This window comes from Bubalus bubalis, chromosome 12 (assembly GCF_019923935.1).
Source record: "Bubalus bubalis isolate 160015118507 breed Murrah chromosome 12, NDDB_SH_1, whole genome shotgun sequence".
In the NCBI taxonomy this organism is placed as follows: Eukaryota; Metazoa; Chordata; class Mammalia; order Artiodactyla; family Bovidae; genus Bubalus; species Bubalus bubalis.
In genome coordinates this window covers 3,476,826-3,502,371 of record NC_059168.1, presented here as the reverse complement: position 1 = coordinate 3,502,371, position 25,546 = coordinate 3,476,826, and the positions used below count along the sequence as shown (strand labels likewise).

Sequence of the window (25,546 nt, the reverse complement as noted above, 5' to 3'; positions counted from 1 at the left end):
ATAATAGACTAAAAAAAAGATTGGGCTTCATACAAAATAAATAAAACCTTTGTGCATCAAATGACATCATCAAGAAGTAAAAAGGCAACCCACAGAATGGAAAAAATAATTAAAAATTATATATTGGTAAGAGCCTTGTACCCAAAATATGTAAAGAACTATTACAACTCAATAATAAAAAGACAAGTAACCCAATTAAATAATGGGCAAAGGACTTGAATACATATTTCACTAAGGAGATACACAAATGTTCAACAAGCACATGAAGAAATGCTTAATATAGTTAGTTATAGAGAAATGTAAGTCAAAATCATGACGAGATATCACTCCACACTGCCTAAAGGGCTATAATTAAGAAATAAACAGACAATAGCAAGTGTTGGTAAGGATGTGGAGAAGCTGGAGTCTTCACACGCTGCTGGTAGGAATGCTGTAAATGGTGTAGCCACTTTGGAAACAACTGGGCAGTTTCTCAAGATGCTGAAAATAGTCACCATAAGACCCGGGAATTCCGCTCACAGGCAGATACCTAATGAAAATATATGTGTGCACAACTTGTATTTCAATGTTCATAGCAGCATTATTCTAACAGTCCCCAAATGGAAACAACCTAAATGTCCATCACCTGATAACTAGATAAACAAAATAAGGTGTATCTACATAATGTTATTCAGGTGGAATTTGCTACAACATGGATGAACCTTGAAAACATTATGCTAAGTAAGCAAGCCAGACACAAAATGCCACATATCGTATAATTCAATATGTATGAAATGTCCAGAATAGGCAAATCCATAGAGATAGAAAATAGATTAGTGGCTGCCAGGGACAAGGATGGGAGGGGAGTTAGAAAAGAAAATGTCTGATAATGGGTGCAGGATTTCCTTTTGGAGTGTTGAAAAGTGTTAAACTGTAACCCTCAGAAGGTGCCGTTCTCCGGCTTCTGAGCTCTAGGCATTTCTATAACCCAAGCAAAGGGCAGCTTGCACATACCAGCTGTAGATTTTCAATTCCTGACTGAGAAAAAAAGCTAACATTGTTCCCCAAACAGGAAGAGATTCAGGGTGAAAGAGAATGCACTGAAATTGTAACAATGTTGTTAGTTCTGTTATTCAACCACCAAACAGAGGCTTGCCACATGCCTGGAAAGTGTCTTGGTCTTCTGCAAGAGATGGTTCAAAGTTCATGGGACTCTGGTTTCCTGAGCTTTAAGTGCACTCAGTTTCTAAATGACTACTTTGCAATAAGATTCAGCTGCTCAGGCTGAGATTCCAAGAGGATGAAACTACTTTCTAGATGTTGCTAGAGCCGGTGAACCCAGATCTCTATAGCCAGCCTTATAGATGCTCTCTGCAGAATTGTCTTCTCCTCCCAACACACGCACACACACACACTTACAGTCATCAAGGCCGGGCAAAGGACCTCCCTCCCTTCTTTCCCCAAGGACCCATTTCCAAGACTAGCTGCAGGCACAGGAAGTAAAGTGTGAAAAAAAAATAAAGTGTGTTATTTCCCCTTAATTAACTTTTGGGATATGATTATAAAAGTAGTACACTGTCATTATAGTAAATTATAAAATGGTCGTATCCAACTTTAAGCACTTGCCATACCAGGCACTGTGTTGAGAAATTCACTCCAATTGCTTCATTTCTTCTCCAACAACCCAATGAGGCAGACAGTATAACTCCTGCTACCAATTTGCACATGAAGAACCTTGGGCTCAGAATGGCTAACAACAGTTACTGTTAACAATGGTTATTCAAAGAGTGGTAGCACTGGGGAACAAAAGTCTGTTTGGGTTTAACCCCTATACTAGATTATTCTAATACAAGATGGGATGTGTGAAATTCCTCATAGAACAACAAAAGAGGGACTCCTCTGGTGGTCCAGTAGTTGAGATGCCATGTTTCAAATTCCTGGTAGGGGAACTAGGATCTGCATGCTGAAGCCAAAATAAATAAATAAAACAGGACAAAAGAAGCGCTCTGGGGATGAGGGCCATGTGAGAGAGGATGCAGCATATCCAGGGAAGAGTTGATACAAAACTGTCCTGAATGGCACCCTCCCACTAGAGCCTGCTAATCACCCAGCTAAGTAAGACTCACATAAGCTTCCAGACCTCCCTCTCCCTCACTTCCCTAGATCTACCGTCACCAAGTCCTCTAGGTTATCTGTCCCCTCTGTTGCCTTCCATTCTTCAATTCACTAATTCAGAAATGGATTGAGCCCTAACCATGTGCCAGAACCGTACCAGGCAGTAGGGGTGTGACAGTGAACAATCCAGAAGCAGCTCCTGGCCTCTTGAGTTCTGCTCCCACCTTTGTCCAGGCTCTTGTCCCTCTCTCCAGGACTGTTGAAACAAATCCACCCATGCCCCTTGCCGTGGAAGCACAGAGTCCTAACCACTGGACCACTAGGGAATTCCCATACAGTAGTTCTAAACACGTCAATCAGAAACTTTTAGAGGTGGCCTATTTTCTCCAGCATGTAGCCTTAGCCTGACATTAAAGATGTTTTGTAACCTGGATCATATTACCTTAAAAGTGATGCTCCATTTAAACCAAATCACTCCCCCTTTCCTTAAGGGTGGCATGAGTTTTCTCATTCCACTTACTGGCATAGAATGCTCACCAAAGCCCACTTTGCACTGGCTTTTACTTCTCAGTCCCCCTTCCAGAGCAGCTGAGGACGGAGTGGCAGGCTCTGGCCAGCAGAATCCTCCATTGATGGAACCCCCCCTGCCGCCCCAAGCCTTGGAACCGCAGATGTCGCATAGGCAATATACTAAGCTGCTGAGACGTTATGAATCTATTACTGAATGCAAGTTTGTGTGCCAGAAACACAGGAGGCCAAGTAATATCAAAACCAAAATGTTGCAGTTTGGAGCAGAGAAAGGTTTATTGCAGGGCCCTAAAAGCTTTCAGTTCAGTTCAGTTCAGTCGCTCAGTCGTGTCCGACTCTTTGTGACCCCATAAATTGCAGCACGCCAGGCCTCCCTGTCCATCACCAACTCCCGGAGTTCACTAAGACTCACGTCCATCGAGTCAGTGATGCCATCCAGCCATCTCATCCTCTGTTGTCCCCTTCTTGTCCTGCCCCCAATCCCTCCCAGCATCAGAGTCTTTTCCAATGAGTCAACTCTTCGCATGAGGTGGCCAAAGTACTGGAGTTTCACCTTTAGCATCATTCCTTCCAAAGAAATCCCAGGGCTGATCTCCTTTCAGTCCAAGGGACTCTCAAAAGTCTTCTCCAACACCACAGTTCAAAAGCATTAATTCTTCGGCGCTCAGCCTTCTTCACAGTCCAACTCTCACATCCATACATGACCACAGGAAAAACCATAGCCTTGACTAGATGGACCTTTGTTGGCAAAGTAAAGTCTCTGCTTTTGAATATGCTATCTAGGTTGGTCATAACTTTCCTTCCAAAGAGTAAGCGTCTTTTAATTTCATGGCTGCAGTCACCATCTGCAGTGATTTTGGAGCCCAGAACAAGAAAGTCTGACACTGTTTCCACTGTTTCCCCATCTATTTCCCCTGAAGTGATGGGACTGGATGAAATGATCTTCGTTTTCTGAATGTTGAGCTTTAAGCTTTTTCACTCTCCTCTTTCACTTTCATCAAGAGGCTTTTTAGTTCCTCTTCACTTTCTGCCATAAGGGTGGTGTCATCTGCATATCTGAGGTTATTGATATTTCTCCTGGCAATCTTGATTCCAGCTTGTGCTTCTTCCAGTCCAGCGTTTCTCAGGATGTACTCTGCATATAAGTTAAATAAGCAGGGTGACAATATACAGCCTTGATGTACTCCTTTTCCTATTTGGAACCAGTCTGTTGTTCCATGTCCAGTTCTGACTGTTGCTTCCTGACCTGCATACAGATTTCAGTAAAGCCTTTTTCTAGGAAAGGTGATGGATGGGTGTGGTGAGTTGTTGCAAACTTCTTGGGGTCACATCCTTTGTTCTAGAGGTCAGGTCACGGTCCGGTCACAAGGCTCCTGTAAACCTCCACCAAATCCACCAAACAAACTTAGTAAAGTACAGAGAAGCCTGGCGTGCTGCAGTCCATGGAGTCACAAATAGTCTGACACGACTTAGTGACTGAACAACAAATGTTACTCTCTGTTCTGAAAAGGAAGGGCAAGGTCCCAAGACTCAGCTCTCCCTCCGATGCCCTGGCCCTGGAGAAGGCGGGGTGGGGGTGGGGCGTGTGTCTCTGCTGGTGCCTTCACCCTGCCCAGGAGTGTTCCTCCAGCACCCAGTCTTGGTCCTCCTGCCAGCACCCTCAGAACCAGGTTCCCAGACCCTGCTCAGCCATCATCACTGGGTGACCGGAACCCAGCCAGCCCTCAGGCTTGTCATTTAACCTGGAGAGAACCATTTGTACGGGAACAGGAATACCCATTCTAGCAAATACTCATCAGGTCAATTCCCAGCTCCTGACAACTGCCCTTGGTTAAGAAGAGCCCCACCCACAGAGGCGGACCTGAAGTAACCATGTGCAAAGTCCTTGCAACTTAACCCTCACCTCCAGCCACTTACTAGGAATGGACAACTGATCTATGCTGTTCCCAGTTTTGAAACTTGAAGGGAGAGACTGAAGCTGGCTGAAGCTGGTACCTGAATGGCAGTGTCCACATACTCCAGTTGCTGAGGCCTCCACAGACTCGGACCTGTGAAGACCACCTCCGCCATTAGAAGGGGGAAGAGGTTCCCAGGGCAGCTGGGCCGGGGGCTCTGGAGCTACCGAGGACGCGGCCCTCAGCCTGTCCTGGGACCCCCAGCTCACCCACTGGCCCCCAGGCTAGAGGACCTGGAGGGTCCTGGGGAGAAGGCTGCCATCCACCTCCCACAGCGCCCTCCGCCATGACGACCACTGTGAGGGCGACCGTTGGGAAGCGAGCAGGACCTCTAACCGACACGCTCTGGGCCTCACGCTCAGGATCTCGCGAGGATCTCGCGAGAATCGTCGCGAGCTGACGGCTGCGCGCCGCCCCACCCATCTTATTAATAGAAGTCTCTGTGCTACCGCGGGGCTGGCCTGTGCAGAGGAAATTCATGTCTTGGCTCCTGCTAGTCCCTCTGCCTAGAGAGACCTTTCCCCTCTTGCTCCTCAGTTGAAATTCCTTCGTTTCAACTCCCATATGTCCTCCCCTGGGTGAAGGGGTGGCGGTGGTTTGTCATCCCCACCTCTGTACTCTCTGGGCACTATCACCTCCAGAGAGGAGGCCGTCTCTGCACCGGGATGTGCGGAGACCAGGGGCTGTGTGTGTTTTGTTAATTCTGTCTGCCACAGGGCTTAGTGTTGCGATTTGTACTGAGGAGTAGTCAGTGAGCAGCAGACATGAGTTAGGTCAGAGCGAAAACCATTTTCCCCCAGCCTCATTGTAACGATTGGAGGAACGAAGTGGAAACTTGACCTATCCCAACCTGGAGGCCAGAGGGATTAGAGAGGGTTTCCGGTGAACAGGCGGCTAGGCGGTGTGTGTGGCGGGGGGGTGGAGGGGGATGGGGGGGTGGGGGGGTGAGGGTGGGGGGGTGGGGGGGTGAGGGTGGGGGGGTGGGGGGGTGAGGGTGGGGGAGGGTGAGCACCGGCAGTACCTGATCATTGTCATCCTTCTTTCACAACTGCAGGAACCCCTCAGCCTGTGCAGGATCTGGGGGAGCTACTACTCAAGAACCTCTGCAGCTTCCAACTGTTTACCTCCTGGGTACCATGGCGATGGGAAATTGGTTGTCATGGCAACCCCATTATTGACAAGACGCTGCAACCGCAGGCAGATAGTGAATGAGGTCAGGAAACGCATTAAGCACAGGAGCATCAAAGGCAAGAGGCACAAGCAGTCCTAGCCAAAGTCCCTGCTAAAGTGACTGAGATTTTGCAGAACTAGTCACCCAAAGGGCATCCACCCAGTGACCCTCTCCTGGCATCCAGCGCCCATCGAGGGCCCCATTAATGACGGAACAGAGGCGCCACATCCTCTAATTCTCCCAATGCTGCTGCTGCTGCTGCTAAGTCGCTTCAGTCGCGTCGGACTCTGTGCGACTCCATAGACGGAAGCCCACCAGGCTCCCCCGTCCCTGGGATTCTCCAGGCAAGAACACTGGAGTGGGTTGCCATTTCCTTCTCTAATGCGTGAAAGTGAAGTCGCTCAGTCCTTTCCAATTCTTAGCAACCCCATGGACTGCAGCCTACCAGGCTTCTCTGTCCATGGGATTTTCCAGGCAAGAGTACTGGAGTGGGGTGCCATCGCCTTTTCCGAATCCTCCCACTAGTTCAGTGAAATCCTAACGTGCTTCCCTGACCCAGCAGACTTTTCAAGAATCCGAAATTTGGGCGTACAAGCTTAGAGCTAGTGGCTGTGACGGCGGTCTCCTCCCTTCTCCCGGCCTGACTTTCTAGCGCCCCATCCAGTGATTTCTCACTCAATTATGTCGCCCCATGCCTAGACAACGATATCAGTTGCGAATTTTTATGAATGAAAGTGTGTGTGCGCGCGTGGGTGTGCAGCTTGGTAGGCTGGAGGACACGTCCAGAGAGACTGAACTGTCCCGGAGAGAGCCTGAATCCAGGTCTGGGGCTACTGCCCCAGGGTTGGAGGTACCAGGGAAGGTGCCGACCCCAGCTTCGCCCCTCTGGAAGATTTGGGGAGGAGCTCCCACTATCAGGCTGTCGGGTTTCCAGATGAGGAGTTGTGCAGGCGGAACCCCCTGCAGGGAGCCCTGAGCGAGCGAACTGCCTGTTCCAGGCACCGGGTCCACCGCCGCGGAGACCACAGACCCGGGCTCGGTGTTTTATTTGCTGCTGCTCCCGTCATCCTCGGCCACATCCCGCGTCTAACTAGGGATACCCACTTCAGAATGACAATGTTTAAAGTCTCAACAACAGCATAAAATAAGGTAGCTGTGAATTGGAGGATTCCACGGAGAGGAGAATGAATCGGCCGTTCCTCCAGTCATCCAGCCCTTGCTGGGGAAGGCTGGAGCGCAAGGGGTTGCTGGCCGCGCCCCTCGAGGATTGGGATGGGGCGGCGGCTGAGCTGGGGAGAAAAGCCTGAGGATGAGGACAGAGAGCCCGTGTGATTATCCGCTTAGGGGATTGCTAAGACTCAGAGGGCCCCCCACCCCGCCCCTTCTTGCTCCTAAACGCTAAGCCCCTAAGGCAGGAGCAGCCAAGATCTCGGATTATGATTTTATCATTAAAAAACCAAAAGTCACTGTTCACTCCCCCAGAGAATTTTAATTCTTTGCCTCTTTCTCAGCCCACTTGTCTCCGGATCCTCAAGGCTGAGTAGGATTCAGCGGAGGCAGTCCCCCGACCCCCGTCTGCGTTCCCCTTGGCTCCTGCTCCCTCCAAGTCGTGGTCACAACTTCCTCAGGAGCCGCGCACACTCGGGGAGACTCTGCGCGGGACCCCGATCTGGAGCCCGGGGGAAGAGGCGGCCACGAGCCTCTTCTAGGACGGGCGGCCGTGAAGGCGAGGCGTCCGGGTATCCGGGATCTTGGGGCGGTGTCTTGGGGGTGGTGCCAGGTGCATCCTTTTGCTGAAGGAGCCCAGCTTCTTCTGCCTCCGGCCTTGACGGCTCAGCCTGACTTGGCCCAGCGCGGCGGCTGCGGGACGTGAGTAGAAGGGGGTGCGATAGATTTAGGAAGCAGGGACTGCCTCTAGTCCTTTGATTGCCGCTGAAAGGATGTGTGTGCCGGGGTGGGAGCAGAGCTGGCCCTTGCTTCTGCCCCTTTCTCCCCTGTTTCAGCACCGGGGGCTGCGGACAGCGCCGCGCCCACCAGAGGGCCCCGCGACCCTAGTCCCTTGAGCGCATATCTTCAATCCACTTTCATACTGGAGTCTGCGTCCCCCGCGCACCTCCCAGCGCCCCAAGAACCATCAGCTCAAGAGTCCCTAAATTCCTTACCCCACCAAAGTTTGAGCTCTCCGCGGCGCGCCTGTGCCTGGCGGAGCGTCTCCTCTTCGCTCTGGACAGCAGCGCCCGCCTTGCTCGCTCCCACACGCTCCAGCCCCAGGACCCTCCTCTGCTGGCAGCGGAAGGAGCCGGTTGCCTTCCTCTCTCTGCGAAAGTCAGGTGAGGCTCTGGAGCCTCAAAGGCGGTCCCGGAAGAGGCCGAAGCCGCTCGAGGCTGTACCCTCTGAGGCAAGAGGGGCGAGCCAGGAACAAGCAAGCAGCAAAGTCCGTCTATCAAATCTGGACTCGCTCCTAACCGCGAACAGCCTCCTTGGACTCCTTCCTGGGATTTTGTTTTAAAACTGGTAGTGTAATTCACACCGCATGAGGACACAGCAGAGATCTGGGAGTTCGAAGTTTAAAGGTGGGAATATATATCCCCTTAAACTCATTTACAATCTTAGGCGGGAGAGTTTTAGAAACAAATGTCTCTTGGGGATATGGTGTATTCTCCTTGCAGAGTTTTGGTTTCCTTCTATCACACCAGACAATACAGATTCCCTGAACCAAAATTTTAAACCTACCAATCCAGCTGGTATTCATTGCCCACTATGGAGGCCAAAGGTGCTTAAACTCTTTGAAGAAAAAAACCTTTTAGCAAAGCCTCCATATTTCTGCAAACTCACTTTTGCCACACACACATCAAGGATGAAGACCTAATCTCACCTCCTGTTCACTCTCCGGTTCTGGATGAACAGGTCCCAGGAGGAGTCCAGCTTTCTTGTCTGGGACAAGAAGCCTCTGGGTTCCAGGCTCCCATAAATTAACACCCTTACAGGAAGAAACTCTGAAAGAGCAGATCCCCCTCAGGACCCTGAAAACCAGAGGCTTCTCTGAGGACTTGAAGTACATGGCATTTCCTGAACATACCTATCAAACTGTCTATTCATGGAGCAAGCTGTCTTCAGAGGGCAAGCTTTCAAGTTCATGCAGATTTGAAGGGAGAGCTGAAGTGTATCCCATTCACTGGAGAAATAACGAATTAGACATATGTACACACATTTATCTACAGAAAGGACACAAAGCCTAGGGAAAAAAAACTTCCTTGAAAAGTCAGGCTAAATTGTTCAGATTCAAAGGATTCTGGTTATAGGAAAACAAATGAATGGAAATGGTGAATCAATAAAACAAAGCTGAAGCCATAGAAGATGGAGAAGAAGAGAGTTTTTGTTTGGTCATTTGGGCTCTTGGAAGAAACTTGAATTTATCACAAGAGAAAAAAACAATTCATGAGACCATGGTCTCCTTAGCCCACAGAGTCTCCAACATACATCATTTACCCTGGGCAATTTTTTAAAAATAGTCATTATTGAGAAATGCTGCATTTCTTCTAATCCCTGTGATTTATACAAGTAAGAGCTGTTTCCTGTTGGCTTGTCCTCAGGGAAGACAGGAAGCAGGTGGTTATCCTCTGTGACCCAGAAATATTTTAGAGCTTTTAAAGAATGCTGATTTTGGAGAAAGTAGTAGTAGTAGCTATCAAATAGGAAACAATTTTTGAGGCATAATATTAAAAATCCATTTGAACTTTGTTTTTGAAATGCAGACCATTTCTAAGATCTGAAGGGGAAAACAAGATCTTACAAAATTGATCATAAGCTGGAGAAGTGCACTGAATCTGATGAAATAAAGTAGACCATCTACTCTAGGGCTGAGCACATAATTGGGCTATAGGGCATTATGTGGGTGTCGATAATTATTACTGAAGAACTTTTGGCACCTGAAAGATGGAAACAGATGAACTGAGACTGGGAATGAGCAGAAAGAGCCCACAGAAGATGTCTCTGTGAATTTGCCTGGAAAGACGTCTAGGAGCAAGATCTTTGACTGCCAATTTAGAGGGTCCAGATTTGGCCAAAGACACACTGAGTGTGGTGGCATCTGGGGATCTGTCCTATTGCTGAAGCTTCATCTGAGGTACAAGATGGTGTGTATGGATGGCATCTTTGTCAAGAGGCAGGACACAATCAGCACCAGGCAATTCCCGATGAGCCAGTGGGATGTCCTCACAGGTCCATGGGATCCAGAGACTCAGCATAGGGATCGTCAGAAACCCAAAGCCTTGTGCCAGAAGAGGAAGACCACAGTGTGAAGGGCATGATGGAGGACACTACTTCCTTATTCTGATGGGGCAGGTGAGGTTGGGAGGGGGGAAGACTGGGTGGATCCTGTGTTGTTTCAGTCTCAGTCAGGACTCACTAAAGCAATGAGAAGGGGTCTGTGGGGGAAAGGGTCGAACTTGGCCATCCGGAGCTGAGGAAGGCTGGCCCCAGGGAAGCTAGGAGACCAGTTCTGTTCACCTGTGATTTCAGTGCCAGAGAAATGAAAGGATAAATACTAGCCATGCCCAGAAGGATTGAGTTAGAACAGGAGCCTGGATAAGTGTGGCTTAGGGGACTCCCCAGTGATATGGAAAAACCCAGATGCTGGGAAAGATTGAGGGCAGGAAGAGAAGGGGGCGACAGAGGATGAGATGGTTGGATGGTATCACTGACTCAATGGACACGAGTTTGAGCAAACTCCAGGAGATAGTGAAGGACAGGGAGGCCTGGTGTGCTGCAGTCCAAGGGGTAGCAAAGAGCCTCAGACACAACTAAGCAACTGAACAACAGTGATATTTAGTTTTGTTTTAAAATTTAGAAATGGTGTGATTACAGTCTATATAGTCTTCTGGGATTTTTTTTCCCAACCAATAATAAGATTCAGTGATGTTGTTGCTTGTAGCCATAGGTCTTTTAGTTTTACTCTGTATATATACAATTTGTTATTTATTCTGTGTGCGTATGATGTACTTTCATTTTAAAAAACTGGGAAGCGGAACTAAATTTTTGCTATTCTAATTACATAAAATCTGCCCAGTCCAAACACTTCAGACATACTGGGAACCTGATAATTACAGGCTGGTGTTGAAAGGCACATAATTTGTGCCCAAAGGTGGGCAACAAGGCAGCTGCTTCTGCTGGGGGCCATATGGTGTCCCTTATGTTAAAGAACACACAATCTGATAAGCAGATAAGCCACACTAGCAGATGAGAAGTAGAAATGCAAACAGATAAGTCCACTTATCAGTAAGGGGAAGGTGTTGGCCAGCCCTGGCAGATGGCCTAGATCCTTGGTGAATGATAAAGGCAATTTGTAGGAGTGGCTTTTGGGAAATAAAATACTTATGCAGAGGCAGACAGGGTTCACAGGAGAGGCAATCATGCATCAGTTTCACCAGCAAAAATGCTCCTCGTCAGTGTAAAAGCATCTGGGGGAAAAATGCCTGAGGTAGGGAGAGGCAATTGTGTTTAGTTTTTAAGGCCCACTTTGCCTGCTTCCTTCTCAGACCATGAAGAAGACAACCTCTGTTTCCCTCACCTACCTGGCAGTTGGAAGAATAGAAGGAAAATAAATTAATGAAATATGGAGTTATGAATTCTATCCAAATGTCATTAAGAGCCCAAGGAGGTCCGTGATGCTGTGGATCTAAGCTACTTTGTCCCGGGAGCCGCCCCCTTCAGGTCACCCTTGCAGGCAGTGGACAGGTAGGAGCTGCCGAAAAGGCCTATGTGGGTGGGAGCCTTCTCACTGTACAAATCTCCTGTGTCTGACCACCAATGCCTGAAATTCCACTCTCAGAATTTCATCCTTTTATTTTCAAACTTTGGTTCTTTTTAAAATGCCAGTAACTCCAGGTGCTAGAATGTGGTAGATAAAGAATCAAATAAAAAGTTCTGATAAGATTGAGGAGAGCATTTGATGATGCTGGAAACCAGTGAGGGTGGCATGGTGTGGATATCACGGCGGGGGGGAGGGGGGTGCTATCAGAGGGGGCCAGGGCCGGATGACAGACACTCAATACTGAGGGCAAACTTGGCCCCCATTACAGCCACGCCTGGTCCTGGCCTGGGAAAATCACTTGAGTGTTCCTCTAAGACTAAAACCTTCCTTTTCCACCCAAATGGAAGGACAATTACCTTTGCGATTGTAAAAGCTGACAAATGTGTACGGAATGCAAGGCTGCTCAAGTGGATTGCAGCATGAATGCCATCACAGGCGCTCATTAATAGATGTGAGTCACCCTGGGGCTCAGTACTGCTCAGGACCACATTCTCCTCAGGGCCTGGGGGAAACACATGGAAGTGTCCTGTACATTTCAGTATAGATGGAGTGTATGGCTAACATGCTTTCAGGAAATATGGCAAATAAGGGGTGTAAATCCAGATCCAAAAAATGCTTGAGAGCTTTCAGTGATGGGCTGAAAATACAGACCAAGAAAAAAAAAAGTAACAGGAACAAGGATAATGTTCTGCATCAGGGTCCTAAAAAATCAGCTGTCCCAGTACAGAAGAGGAGACATGGCTGAGCAGACCTCATTTAATATGATGCAAAGCCTCAAGATGATGTGTTTCTACAGAATTAGCAAAAGTTAAGGAGAATGCTGACTTAATAGAGAAGTTCAGTTCAGTTCAGTTGCTCAGTCGTGTTTGACTCTTTGCAACCTCATGAATCGCAGCATGCCAGGACAGCCTCCCTGTCCATCACCAACTCCCAGAGCCCACCCAAACTCATGTGCATTGAGTCGGTGATGCCATCCAGCCATCTCATCCTCTGCTGTCCCCTTCTCCTCCTGCCACCAATCCCTCCCAGCATCAGGGTCTTTTCCAATGAGTCAAGTCTTCGCATGAGGTGGCCAAAGTACTGGAGTTTCAGCTTCAGCATCAGTCCTTCCAATGAACACCCAGGACTGATCTCCTTTAGGATGGACTTGTTGGATTTCCTTGCAGTCCAAGGGACTCTCAAGAGTCTTCTCCAACACCACAGTTCAAAAGCATCAATTCTTCAGCACTCAGCTTTCTTCACAGTCCAACTCTCACATCCATACATGACCACTGGAAAAACCATAGCCTTGACTAGACAGGTCTTGACTAGACAAGACCTGTCTAGTCAAGGCTATGGTTTAGCCTTGACTAGTAATATCTCTGTTTGTTAATATGCTATCTAGGTTGGTCATGATTTTCCTTCCAATGAGTAAGCATCTTTTAATTTCATGGCTGCAATCACTAGTGATTTTGGAGCCCAAAAAATAAAGTCTGACACCGTTTTCACTGTTTCCCCATCTATTTGCCATGAAGTGATGGGACCAGATGCCATGATCTTAGTTTTCTGAATGTTGAGCTTTAAGCCAACTTTTTCACTCTCCTCTTTCACTTTCATCAAGAGGCTTTTTAGTTCCTCTTCACTTTCTGCCATAAGGGTGGTGTCATCTGCATATCTGAGGTTATTGATATTTCTCCCAGCCATCTTGATTCCAGCTTGTGCTTCTTCCAGCCCAGCGTTTCTCATGATGTACTCTGCATAGAAGTTAAATAAGCAGGGTGACAATATACAGCCTTGACATACTCCTTTTCCTATTTGGAACCAGTCTGTTGGTCCATGTCCAGTTCTAACTGTTGCTTCCTGATCTGCATACAGGTTTCTCAAGAGGCAGGTGAGGTGGTCTGGTATTCCCATCTCTTTCAGAATTTTCCACAGTTTATTGTGATCCATATAGTCAAAGGCTTTGGCATAGTCAATAAAACAGAAATAGATGTTTTTCTGGAACTCTCTTGCTTTTTCGATGATCCAGTGGATATTGGCAATTTGATCTCTGGTTTCTCTGCCTTTTCTAAAACCAGCTTGAACATCTGGAAGTTCACGGTTCACGTATTGCTAGAGAAGCCTGGCTTGGAGAATTTTGAGCATTACTTTACCAGCGTGTGAGATGAGTGCAATTGTGCGATAGTTTGAGCATTCTAGAAAAGAGGTGAGGCTTGCTTAGAGCTTTTCATGTAACCTACCTGGATTATTTTCATTTTGGTTACCACATTTTTAAAAGGTGTTCCACAACAGAACTTCCCTGGTGGCACAGTGGTGAAGAATCCACCTGCCAGTGCAGGGAACATAGGTTCTATCCCTGGTCTGGGAGGATCCCACATGCCCTGCAGAGCACCTGCGCCCATGCACCACAACTACTGAGCCTGTGCTCTGGACCCCAGGAATTGCAACCATTGAGTCTACGTGGCAACTACTGAAGCCCGAGCCCGTGCTCTGCAACAAGAGCAGCCAGTGCAGGGAGAAGCCTGTGCATCATGACGAAGAGTGGCCCTTGCTCCCCACAACTAGAGAAAGCCTGGGCAAAAGCAGTGGCACAGCCAAAAAGATAAGTATTGCCCAGTCATATTATAATAAACTTAAAAAATCTATTCAATAAATCAATTCTACATTTTGTTATGTTCTAGTTTTTCTTCACATACACATGTTCTCTTTTACAGTCATAGTAACGTGTAAATACAAATTTCATTACTCTACTTTTAATTGTCTTGAGGAATAGCCTAGCTTGCTATTTAGATTCCAATGCTTTTCTGGTCACGGCCAAACCGTTTATCACTGGCCATGATCATGGCCAAATGAATTACATAATCAATAGAATGATTTACACACTTACTGATCTTTTAATGTACATTTAAATTATTTCCCATTTTTCAGTCTTTTAAATGATGGCCATAAGCACATGCATAGAATCTTTGCCTATTTTTGGTAATTATTTCCTTATGTTCCCAGAAGTAGGATTACTCCAAAGATGTAAACATCTGAATCCAAGAGAAGTTTTAGCAATTTCTATTGCTAAAAATCATTTACCAGTTCCACCATTTTTTCACCCGTATTCTACTTTTCAAATTTCACGCATAAACTCTACCCTATTATAGTTTTAATTTGCATCGCAGTAAGATGCAGTAAAGTTGAACATTTTCTCATGTCTGTTTATTACTTGTGTTTCCTCTTAGTGAATTACTGATTCGTGTTCTTGGCCCATTTACATTAAAGCTGATGCTTTTCCTTTCAATTTTTATGAGCTTTTTGTGCAATACTGAGAGAAACCTCTCTCTGGTTTATTTGATGAAAATATTTCTCACAGTTGGCTTGCCTTTGAGTTATAATGTTTATTTTATAGACTTACAAAACATTTCCCACTGAGATTCATTCAATTCACTGAAATCCTAGAATGCATACTTCCACTACATATATGTTGCCTACTCCTTTTTTGATGGTTTTACATGTTTTTATACTTAATATTAACTTTTTAATACCACTGGACTTGTTCTGACATATAGTCAAGAATTTTACTTAAAATCTTTGAAACTTTTTAATTAATGTGGAACTCAAGTTCTTCATCTATTAAAAAAATTTAAAAGCCACCTACTTCTCTTATTCCAAGATCCTCTAATAGACTATTGAGTGGACAAATACATGATTGTCCAGGATACCCCCACCATTGTTCAGGATTCTTCAACCATGCTATGTCAGTTACCAGCTCATTAGCTCTCAGCTCCCCAGTATTACCTGCTTCTCAGTGTAATATTAGGCATCTGTTTTGTGCAGAATGCAAGATGTAAAGCTGACTCCATAGAGGAAGCAGGAAGGGACACTTCTGCCTCTTCTGGCAGCTGCACCGCTGGTCAGCAGAGAGGGCGTGAGCATGACCAGCGGTCTCTGCCCCATCCCCACCCCACCCCCACTTCTGCCTAAACCACACGGCTCCTTGATGATGTCTCAGCCCCAGTCCTACCTGGTTGTTGCCTGCCGGCAGCTCTCTCAGCGTGGACACCTGGTGCCACAGCCCATCCTGCCTGTACGGGTGCTCCAACTCCATCTGCTTCCCCATGCCCTCACCCCCCAGATTTGTCTCCTGGGACTTTTGGTGCCACAACCCTCTGACACAAGCATCAGAGCTCTAGGTCTCCTCCTCACACCAGTGCCCTCAGTTTCTTTGCACACCTGTGTGGCTTACCCCATCTGCATTCTGCAAGGTGCTTCCTGCTGGTCCAACAGCTGCAGATCAGCTCAGGCCTATGCAAACCAGAGACCTTCTCTGCCACCCATTGGCCTGCAGTTATGCCAGATCCAACAAGGTCTAAATTCTAGCCTTGGGGAGGAGGGGTTCCATTCCAAGTTTGTCTTTCCTTGTTTACTCCCCTTCAGCCCTGGGGTGTCATGTAGATTCTCTCACATCTCTTGGTTACCCTTTTATCATAGTTTAATGATCTTTATAGTAATCTCCTCCTGTTTAAATTATTGTGTGGTTTCTGCCTCTTGATTCGATCCAAACTGATATAGGGATATCTTTTTTATATTTTTATCTAGAGAAGAGGATCAGAAAATTTTTCTTAAATACTAACTGGATAGTAAGTATTCTAGGCTTTCAGGCCAGATGGTCTCTGTCACAAAATCCAACACTCATTCATATTAAAAAACAAAACCCAAAACTCTCAGAAAATTAGGAATAAGAGGAAACTTCCTTAAGTTGATAAAAGTCATCTTAGAAAAGCTTACAGTTAGAAGTTAGAAAAGCTTACAGATAAAATCACACTTAAATTTGAAGAGATCAGGAACAAAGCAAGGGTATTCGCTTTCAGTCCTTCTGTTAGTGTCTGTACTGAGAGTCCTAGCCAGGGCAATACTGGAAAACAGAATGAGCGAGTGGCACGAAGATGAGGCGAATGCAACTGCCATTACTCAAAGACAGCATGAATGTATGCAGAAAATCCAATTTACAAAAATATTAGAACTAATAAGTAAATTTAATAAGATTGCAGGACACAAAGTTAATATACAAAACTCAATTGTACTTCTATATAATCTAGCAAAAAACAATAGAAAATGAAATTTTAAAAAGTATTATTTACAATTGCATCATAGACATAATTCTTTATTCTATGTGTAAGACTTGTAAACCATTGCTAAGAAAAATTACTAAATAAATGTAAATATATACCATGTCATGGCATATGTTTATGAAATCTCAATAATTTAAAGATTTCCCCTCATATTAATCTATAGATTTCATGCAGTCTCAAAGCCCATGTGTGTGTGTGTGTGTGTGTGTGTGTATACAACTGATTTTTTGATAAAGGTGTCAAGGCAATTCAGTGTGGAAAAGAAATTCCTTTTTAAGAAATGTAGTGAAAAAATCAGGATGTGTATGAATAAAACAAATCTCAATTCCTATTTCACTCTACACAGGAAACTTAATTTGAGATGGATCATAGACAGACCTACATATGAAAGCTGCAATCAAATGCATAGAAACAAAACAAAACAAAAAAACAGAATATTTTCATGATTGTGCAGTAGGCAAAATTTTTTTAGACAAGACCAAAAGTTACTATCCATAAAAAAACACAGTAAATTATACTTCACCAAAAAGTTTCTTCTAATCAAGAGATACCATCAAGAAAATGAAGAGGATAGTCTACAAAATTAATTGTACATGCTCTTCAATAACATACAGACTGACAGATGGGCAGACAGACAAACAGACTGAGGGACTGTTTCGGATTAAAGAAGTCTAACAATAAAGGACAACTAAAGGCAGCGTTTCTGTCAAGGCTGTCATGAAACAACCAAAGAATTCTCAACAGGCCTGTAGTTTAATAATAACTGTGTTAATAATAGTTGTGTCACTGTTAATTTACTGATTTTGATAATTGTACTGTGATTAATAAGAGGATGTTCTTGTATTTAGAAAACACTGAAGTATGAAATAAAGAAGCAACATCTCTGTTGCTGCTGCTAAGTCGGTTCAGTCGTTTCCAACTCTGTGTGACCCCATGGACTGTAGCCTATCAGGCTTCTCTGTCCATGGGATTCTCCAGGCAAGAACACTGGAGTGAGTTGCCAATTCCTTCTCCAATGCATGAAAGTGGAGAGTGAAAGTGAAGTCGCTCAGTCGTGCCCGACTCTTAGCGACCCCATGGACTGCAGCCCACCAGGCTCCTCCATCCATGGGATTTTCCAGGCAACAGTACTGGAGTGGGGTGCCATTGCTTTCTCCCAACATCTCTGTTACTTAGTGTTAAATGGTTCAGAAAAAAGAATTAGTATATGTATGTGTGTGTGAGACAGAAAATGTTGACATGGTGATTGGTAAAATAACATTTATGGGTCCCGGGTGAAGGGTATATGGAAATTGTTTGGACTATTTATGCAACTTTTCTGTAAGTCTTATTTCATAATAAATATTTAAAAAGGAAATGTATAGACATAAAATATTCACAATACATATATCTGACAAAGGAATTATTTCCAAAATATATAAAATTTATATAAATCAATAATAAAAAGACAACCCAATTAAAAAATGGGAAAAGTATTTGAACAGACATTTCACCAAAGAATATATAGGGATGACAAATATACAAATGCAATGTACTCTGTCATTAGTAATCAAATTACAAATAGGAAATGTAAATTAAAACCACAGTGAAATACTACTGCACACCCATTAGAATGACTAATGAAAAAGTTAAAATAAATATGGAGAGAATATAGAGAAGCAAGCACACGGTGGGAATGTACAATGATGCGTTTGTACTTTGGAGAACAACTTGACACTTTCTTATGATGTTAAAAGTACCCCAACCTCGTGATCCCGCATTTCCACTCTTAGATGTCTTTTTCTCAAGAGAGATGAAAACATACATCATCAAAATGGTTTGTACACAAATGTTCATAGCAACTTTGTTTATAATAGCCCCAAATTGGAAATAAATCAAATGTCCATCAATACATGAAGGGATAAACAGATTGTGATTTATTCAAACATGGAACATTACTCAGGTCTAACTTACTTGATATGATGAGGTGGCCCCCACGGAATGGAGGTGTTTGAAAGCTGCTGATGAAGGGAACGTGGTTTGCTTTGTCCCTCTTAGAGCTATGACGCAGCGCAGCAAGAAGTCACAGGCACCTGGAATTTCAACCCCTTGAGTGGAGCTGAGCTCATGAAGTAAAGGTTTCCAGGGGAAGTGATTCAGAACCTCTGGGATGACTTCACGCAGTTTATTATTCACAAGATCACAGTGACATTTAAATCATGCAGATGTACCCTGCTTATCTGTGAGAGGACACAGCACACATCGGCAGTGCCACAGAGCAATAAATAACACATTTTAGAGGAAACAAGGGTATTTTACATTTCCATTTGACTCTCTGTGAAATGTGGCTTTTGAATTTGCCTTCTCTATTGAATTCCAATTTCTCACCAAGTAGCTGTATAAAGGAATTTATCTTTTTTCTTCTGCCTCTCCCCCACCTCCTTCCTTTCGTTACTTTTCAGTCTTTCTCCTTCCTCTCCCTCCTCTTCTCTTCTCTGTTCCACCTCCTCCCTACTCTGGCTTGTACCTACTGTTTGGGGTGAGGGTACAACCACCATTTTCTCCTGCCCGGTGTGAGTTCAAATCCTCTGTGTGTTGCATGGGCCCCATGGTTACCACGAATGCTTGGTTTGGTTGTGGAAGGAGAATGAGGAGGGAGATTGTAGGAAGCAGATCTGGGAGGTTCTTGAGGGAATTTGGATGCAGGAGTCTCCTCCCACGCACCTGACCCCATTCCTCAAACCTGCCCATTGTACAGATAAGAAAACTGAGGCCCATAGTGGGGAGTAACAAGCTCAAGTTTTTTTTTTTTTTTTTTTTAAATCAAGGAGTGTTACTGGCACACTTGGCTTTTCTCTCTCTCTCTCTCTCTCTTTTTTTTTTGGTGGCTGCACCATGTGGTATGCGGGATCTTGTTGCCCCCAGAGGGATTGAACCCATGCTCCCTGAAGCAGAAGCATAGATCCCTAACCACCAGACCACCAGGGAGTGCCCTAGCTCTAATTTAAATGTAGTTCTGCTACTCACCAAGGACCGCTTTCTGTGATCAGGTTCTGGCTCTCTTTCTAGCCAGATGATCTGCCCCAAAGTTCCCCTGTTATGCCTTCAGCCTATTAAGAAGCAAGCTCAGGATTTTGCAGATCAAACAAAACTGAGGGTTTTGTGCTTTGGGAGAGACAAAGCTTGACCTTTCCTTAGAAGTTACTTCATAACCATCCCATGCAGTGTTATGTGGAGAGAGATGCTGAGAAAATATGCGCCCTGTTGGTAATCATGGTTACTGCCTTCAGGGCACTTACTCTGAACAAAATACTGCAAAGCACTTGTAAATCAATTCATTTACTTTTCTAATTACGAAAGGGGAAAGTGAGGCACAGGAGAGCTGTCCACTACCATAGAGCTAGGCTGGCACCAGTGGTGGGTTCTTAAGCACACACTTAAGCTGCGTCTCTGTCATACCAGAAAGCTGGGCCCCCAGGTTCTTCTGGGGACTCAAGACCCTCCCACCAGACACCTGGCAGAGCGGTGTGAAACCTCAGGCCACCAGGGTTGTTGCTCTCTCTGTGACATCCTCAGGATTCACCCTTCTCCCCTGCCAGAATCACTAGGAAGGTTAACGGAGGGGGAGGAGGGTTGTCTACCTGGGTCCTTGGACTCTTCAGTCAACAGGAATTGATGAGGTCAGACGAGGAATTCAGGCGGAGCGTTACTGGGACTCATGCTGCTCAAGGAAGAGAAAACTAGAAGCAGGCGCCCTTGCTGGCTCCTCCCTTAAGAGGGGTGAGGGCGGGACGGATCTGTGGGTGGGGCTGGAGGGGCGGCTTAGCTGGTCGGCCTGCCCCCTGGGTGGCGCTGTGTGCAGGCAGCATGAGCAGGACCCTGCTCAGGGAAGCGGCAGTTGGGTTTTCGCCTTTTCTATCTTATTGTTCGTGATTTGCCCCAAGTGAGTATGCCTGCAGTTATTTTCAGTCCCTTACAGTTAGTGGGAGGAGGAGAAGACTGTTGCTGGAGGAGACAGGTGTTTGTCCAGGTGCAAGCACTGCAGCAAAGGGTCCCAGGTCCCAGCCTGTCTCGGGAGGAGCAATCTGAGGCCATTTATCCTGAATGCCTAGCTCTCAGATGGGTTGGCGACTGAGGATTCAGTAAATGCTCATCTCCCCATCACTGATGAGGTTAGCAGCACCCCCCTCCGTGGTATCTCATTGGTTGCCCCCAAACAGCAATCAGCTGTGAGTTGAGGAAATCGTCCTTTTTGGTTTAGCTATGCCTAGTGATGAGAACTCCTCGGAGAAGGCAACGGCACCCCACTCCAGTACTCTTGCCTGGAAAATCCCATGGATGGAGGAGCCTGGTAGGCTGCAGTCCATGGGGTCGCTAAGAGTCGGACATGACTGAGCGACTTCACTTTGACTTTTCACTTTCATGCATTGGAGAAGGAACTGGCAACCCACTCCAGTATTCTTGCCTGGAGAATCCCAGGGACGGGGGAGGCTGGTGGGCTGCCGTCTATGGGGTTGCACAGAGTCGTACACGACTGAAGCAACTTAGCAGCAGCAGCAGCAGCAGTGATGAGAACTCCAGTGTTCTTGCCTGGAGAATCCCAGGGACGGGGGAGCCTGGTGGGCTGCCGTCTATGGGGTTGCACAGAGTCAGACACGACTGAAGCGACTTAGCAGCAGCAGCAGCAGTGATGAGAAAGTTGGCAAAAAGTGTTCCTGGACCAGACCCATTTTATTCCTGATTGTAGCATCTGGCTCATCTGTACTGTTATACTAGCCGGAGGATATTGGACATAATGCAAAATACCACCGTGTAGGGATCAACAGCTGGTTTAAGGGGTCAGGTGTGGCCAGGCCATGCTCCATGTGCGTCTTTATGGGAGGCCAAATCAGAAAGGACAGGGTGGGCCTTCCTGAAGACTCTGGGTAACATAGAGATCCCTTCCAATCCCCATGCCCTGGGGGTTGCTGGGGAAGCAGCAGCCCGTCAGTGCTGGCCACCGCTGAGGCCCAGTGTTAATTATTTCTCTACAGCATACATGCCCCCGTTGAGGGAATTTTGAAGCCCAGGAGTGAGGCTACCTAAAAGGTCTATCCATTTCACAAATATGTATTGAGCACCCACCGTGTGCTTGGCTCACATTGTCACACTGAAAAAGACCTCCTACTCCTGTGAATTAGCTTGGACAAAGCCTCAGGGTCATGTAAGACACAGTTATTCTCTTCCTGGAACAAAGGTTGACTCTCTTCTGAAGAACTGTTTTGGGAATATCAGGAAGTGTGCTGTGCAGGCTTCCCTGGTGGGTCAGGTGGTAAAGAATCTGCCTGCAGTGCAGGAGACCTGGGTGCTATCCCTGTCTCAGGAAGATCCCTTGGAGAGGGAATGACTACTCACTCCGGTATTCTTGCCTGGGAAATCCTAGGAGGAGACTGACAGAGGAGATTGGCGGGCTACCAGTCCATGGGGTTGAAGAGAGTCAGTCATGACTAAACGACTAACACTTTAACTTTCAGGAAGTGTGCTGAAGCTCAGTATAGTCACTGGGGTCTTGGGGAGATTCATAGCACTTTGACTCAAAGGGGTGCTTGGTGAGGGCCTCCATCAGCCACTCAATGCCTGGAAGGAGGGAGCTTATTGAGAGACCATGGTGCATGTCTGGAATGACAGAAGGGGTATCTGGGGATTACAGTGCACATAGGAAGGAAACTCACAGAGAAGGATGATGGGATGGTAACTTCTCAGTGGAGGATAGCTCTCTGCTGGGGGGTACACATAGGCTGCAGGGGGTGAGAACCCTGGGAAAGCCTCCCAGTGACGGGGAGATTAGGTGAAATGAGGATGGTGCTGATGCTGAGTGCACAGTTATAATCTGTCCTGCATGGATCTTTGCTGCTTTAAGCGGTGATCTCCTCTTCCTCACAAGGTATGGGGGTAGAGGGATTCAGGAGGCCCCTGCCATCTCTCGGTGGGAGTGTTATTGATGCCAGTAGCCATGGTAATGGCTGTAGAACAGTTGAGGTGTAATGATTTTTCACTGTGTGCCTCACCCTGTTCCAAGTCCTCCAGCCATTCATCCCCATGAGAGCCTGTGAGGCAGGCATGATTTTCACTCTAGGTGCCCAGAGGACCTTCTGTAGGGACCACGAGCCTAACGGTCAAGAAGTGAACTGGCTCTAGGTTTCGGAGGCCGAGTTCTCCTTGACCTTGGTTGGAGGGTGTTTGGGGCTCAGACCTGGGAGGGAGATGTATAACAGTATTTATGTATAACAAGAGTATTTCCTCTTGGATCACCTGCTCAGGTACTGGTTCCCTATGTGTGATTTACTGAGATCCTGCTCAGGAGCTTGTTGAAAATACAGAATGCCAGTTTCCACCCCAAGCCTTCTGCATTTGACTACCTGGAAGTGGAGCCCAGGATTCTGCATTCTCAACAAGGCAATTTACTGGCATATTAAAATCTCTAGTAGATGCTAAAGAGATCAAGAAGAGATGGAAAGAACACAGAGAACTATACGAAAAAGATCTTAATGAACTGGGTTACTATGATGGTGTGGTCAGAGTTAGACATTCTGGAGTGTGAAGTCAAGTGGGCCTTAGGAAGTGCTGCTGTTAATAAAGCTAGTGGATGTGATGGGATTCCAGTAGAACTATTCAAAACCCTAGAGGATGATGCCATCAAGGTGTTGCATTCAATAAGTCAGCAAATCTGGAAGACCCAGGAGCGGCCACAGGACTGGAAAAGGTCAATCCTCATCCTAATTCCCAAGAAGGGTAGAACTAAAGAATCTTCTAACCTCATCTCCCATGCTAGTAAGGTCATGCTTAAAATCTTGCATGTTAGGCTTCAGCATTATGTGAACCAAGAACTTCCAGATGTCCAAGCTGGGTTTAGAAAAGGAAGAGGATCTAGAGGATCTCTAGATCAAATTGTCAACATTCACTGGATCATAAAGAAAGCAAAAGAATTCCAGAAAAACATCTACCTCTGTTTCATCAACTATGCTAAAGCCTTTGACTGTGTCGATCATAACAAACTGTGGAAAGCTCTTAAAGTGATGGGAATACCAGACCATCTTAACTGTCTCCTGAGAAACCTGTATGCAGGTCGAGAAGCAACAGTGAGAAAAGCCAGTATGGAACAACTGATTGGTGCAAGATTGAGAAAGGAGTATGACAGGGCTGTCTGCTGTCACCCTGTTTGTTTAACCTATACGCTGCTGAGCACATCATGAGAAATGCCAGGCTGGGTGAGTTACAAGCTGAATCAAGATTGCTGGGAGAAATATCAACAACCTTAGCTATGCGGATGTTACCACTCTAATGGCAGAAAGCGAAGAGGAACTGAAGAGCCTCTTGATGAGGATGAAGGAGGAGAGTGAAAGAGCCGGCTTAAAACTAAATATTAAAACTAAGATCATGGCATCTGACCCCATTACTGCATGGAAAATAGAAGGGGAAAAGGGGAAAGTAGTGACAGATTTCCTCTTCTTGGGCTCTAAAATCACTGTGGTGACTGCAGCCATGAAATCAGAAGATGACTGCTTCTTGCCAGGAAAGCTATGGCAAACCTAGACAGCGCATTAAAAAGCAGAGACATTACTCTGCCGACAAAGCAGAGATACTACTCTGCCATATAGTCAAGGCTATGGTCTTCTCAATGGTCACGAACAGTTGTAAGAGCTGGACTGTAAACAAGGCAGAGCACCAAAGAATTGATGCCTTCAAACTGTGGAGCTGGAGAAGACTCCTGAGAGTCCCTTGGACAGCAAGGAGATCAAACCAGTCGATCTTAAGGGAAATCAACCCTGAATACTCCTTGGTAGGACTGATGCTGAAGTTGAAGCTCCAGTATTATGGTCATCTGATGTGAACAGTTGACTCATCAGAAAAATCCCTGATGCTGGGAAAGACTGAGGGTAGGCGAGGAGGGCATCAGAGAATGTGATGGCTGGATGACATCGCTGATGCAATGGCCATGAACTTGGGCAAATTTGGGGAGATGGTGAGGCCAGGGGAGGCCTGGCATGCTGCAGTGCATGAGGGTTGCAAAGACCTCCACGGACGGGCGACTGAACAACAACAAAGTGGCAAACCTCCTCTGTGGGGTGTAATTCCTGCCTTGGACAGTCTCTACTTTGTTCTACAGAAAAGGTTGAAATATTGGGAAGACTTGCATACAGGAATATAATGTTGTATTCTTGGTGGGAGGTGAATCATTTATATTCAAATTTCCTCTGGAAGCAAAGGAACACAAATGAAGATTCCTGATAACTAGAATTGCTAGGTGGTGTGACTTCACTGTCACTTTTCACTTTCATGCATTGGAGAAGGAAATGGCAACCCACTCCAGTGTTCTTGCCTGGAGAATCCCAGGGACGGGGGAGCCTGGTGGGCTGCCGTCTGTGGGGTCGCACAGAGTCGGACACGACTGAAGCGACTTAGCAGCAGCAGCAGCCTTCAAAAAATATCCCAGAAAGAGGGTTGAAACCTCATGACACTTCAGCAGTCAGTGTAAATCCAAACAATGGCAGAATTTCTCACAAGTGAAAAAGGCCACGTCGAGGAGCCCGAGGCACCCCAGCCTTTGCATTGTAAGCAAAGCTTTTGCTGTGACATTCTCTTGCAGGGTTCAGAGAAGGCCTATCTTACTGCAACCTATGATGTGCTGATGTGTGTGTGTTCAGTCATGTCCAACTCTTTTCGACCTCATGGACTGTAGCCTGCCAGGCTCCTCTGTCCATGGAATTCCCCAGGCAAGAATACTGGAGTGGGCTGCCATTTCCTACTCCAGGGGATCTTCATGACCCTGGGATCGAACCCGAGTCTCTTTTGGCTCCTACATTTCAGGCAGATTCTTTACCACTGGGCCACCTAGGAAGCAGACACCAGGTTAAACGCCACCTTGACTGGA

The 25,546-nt window shown here is 46.2% G+C and overlaps 1 protein-coding gene and 1 long non-coding RNA gene across 9 annotated transcripts in view; one reads left to right on the top strand and one right to left on the bottom strand.

The window, feature by feature from the left end:
* CNGA3 (cyclic nucleotide gated channel subunit alpha 3) overlaps nt 1–20,399 on the bottom strand; it is a 50,501-nt gene extending 30,102 nt beyond the window's left edge. For 2 of the 8 annotated variants that reach the window (XM_045162190.1, XM_044925612.2), the window contains exon 1: nt 18,610–20,260. The gene's annotated coding sequence lies outside the window, so the exon portion shown is untranslated. The other 6 variants (XM_044925607.2, XM_044925611.2, XM_044925608.2 and 3 more) reach the window with 6 other exon arrangements.
* Nucleotides 5,031–5,914, top strand: LOC123328390. Its single transcript, XR_006543179.2, has 2 exons — nt 5,031–5,478; nt 5,632–5,914. It is a non-coding gene; the product is annotated as an uncharacterized LOC123328390 (long non-coding RNA).
* Nucleotides 20,400–25,546: the final 5,147 nt, after the last annotated feature.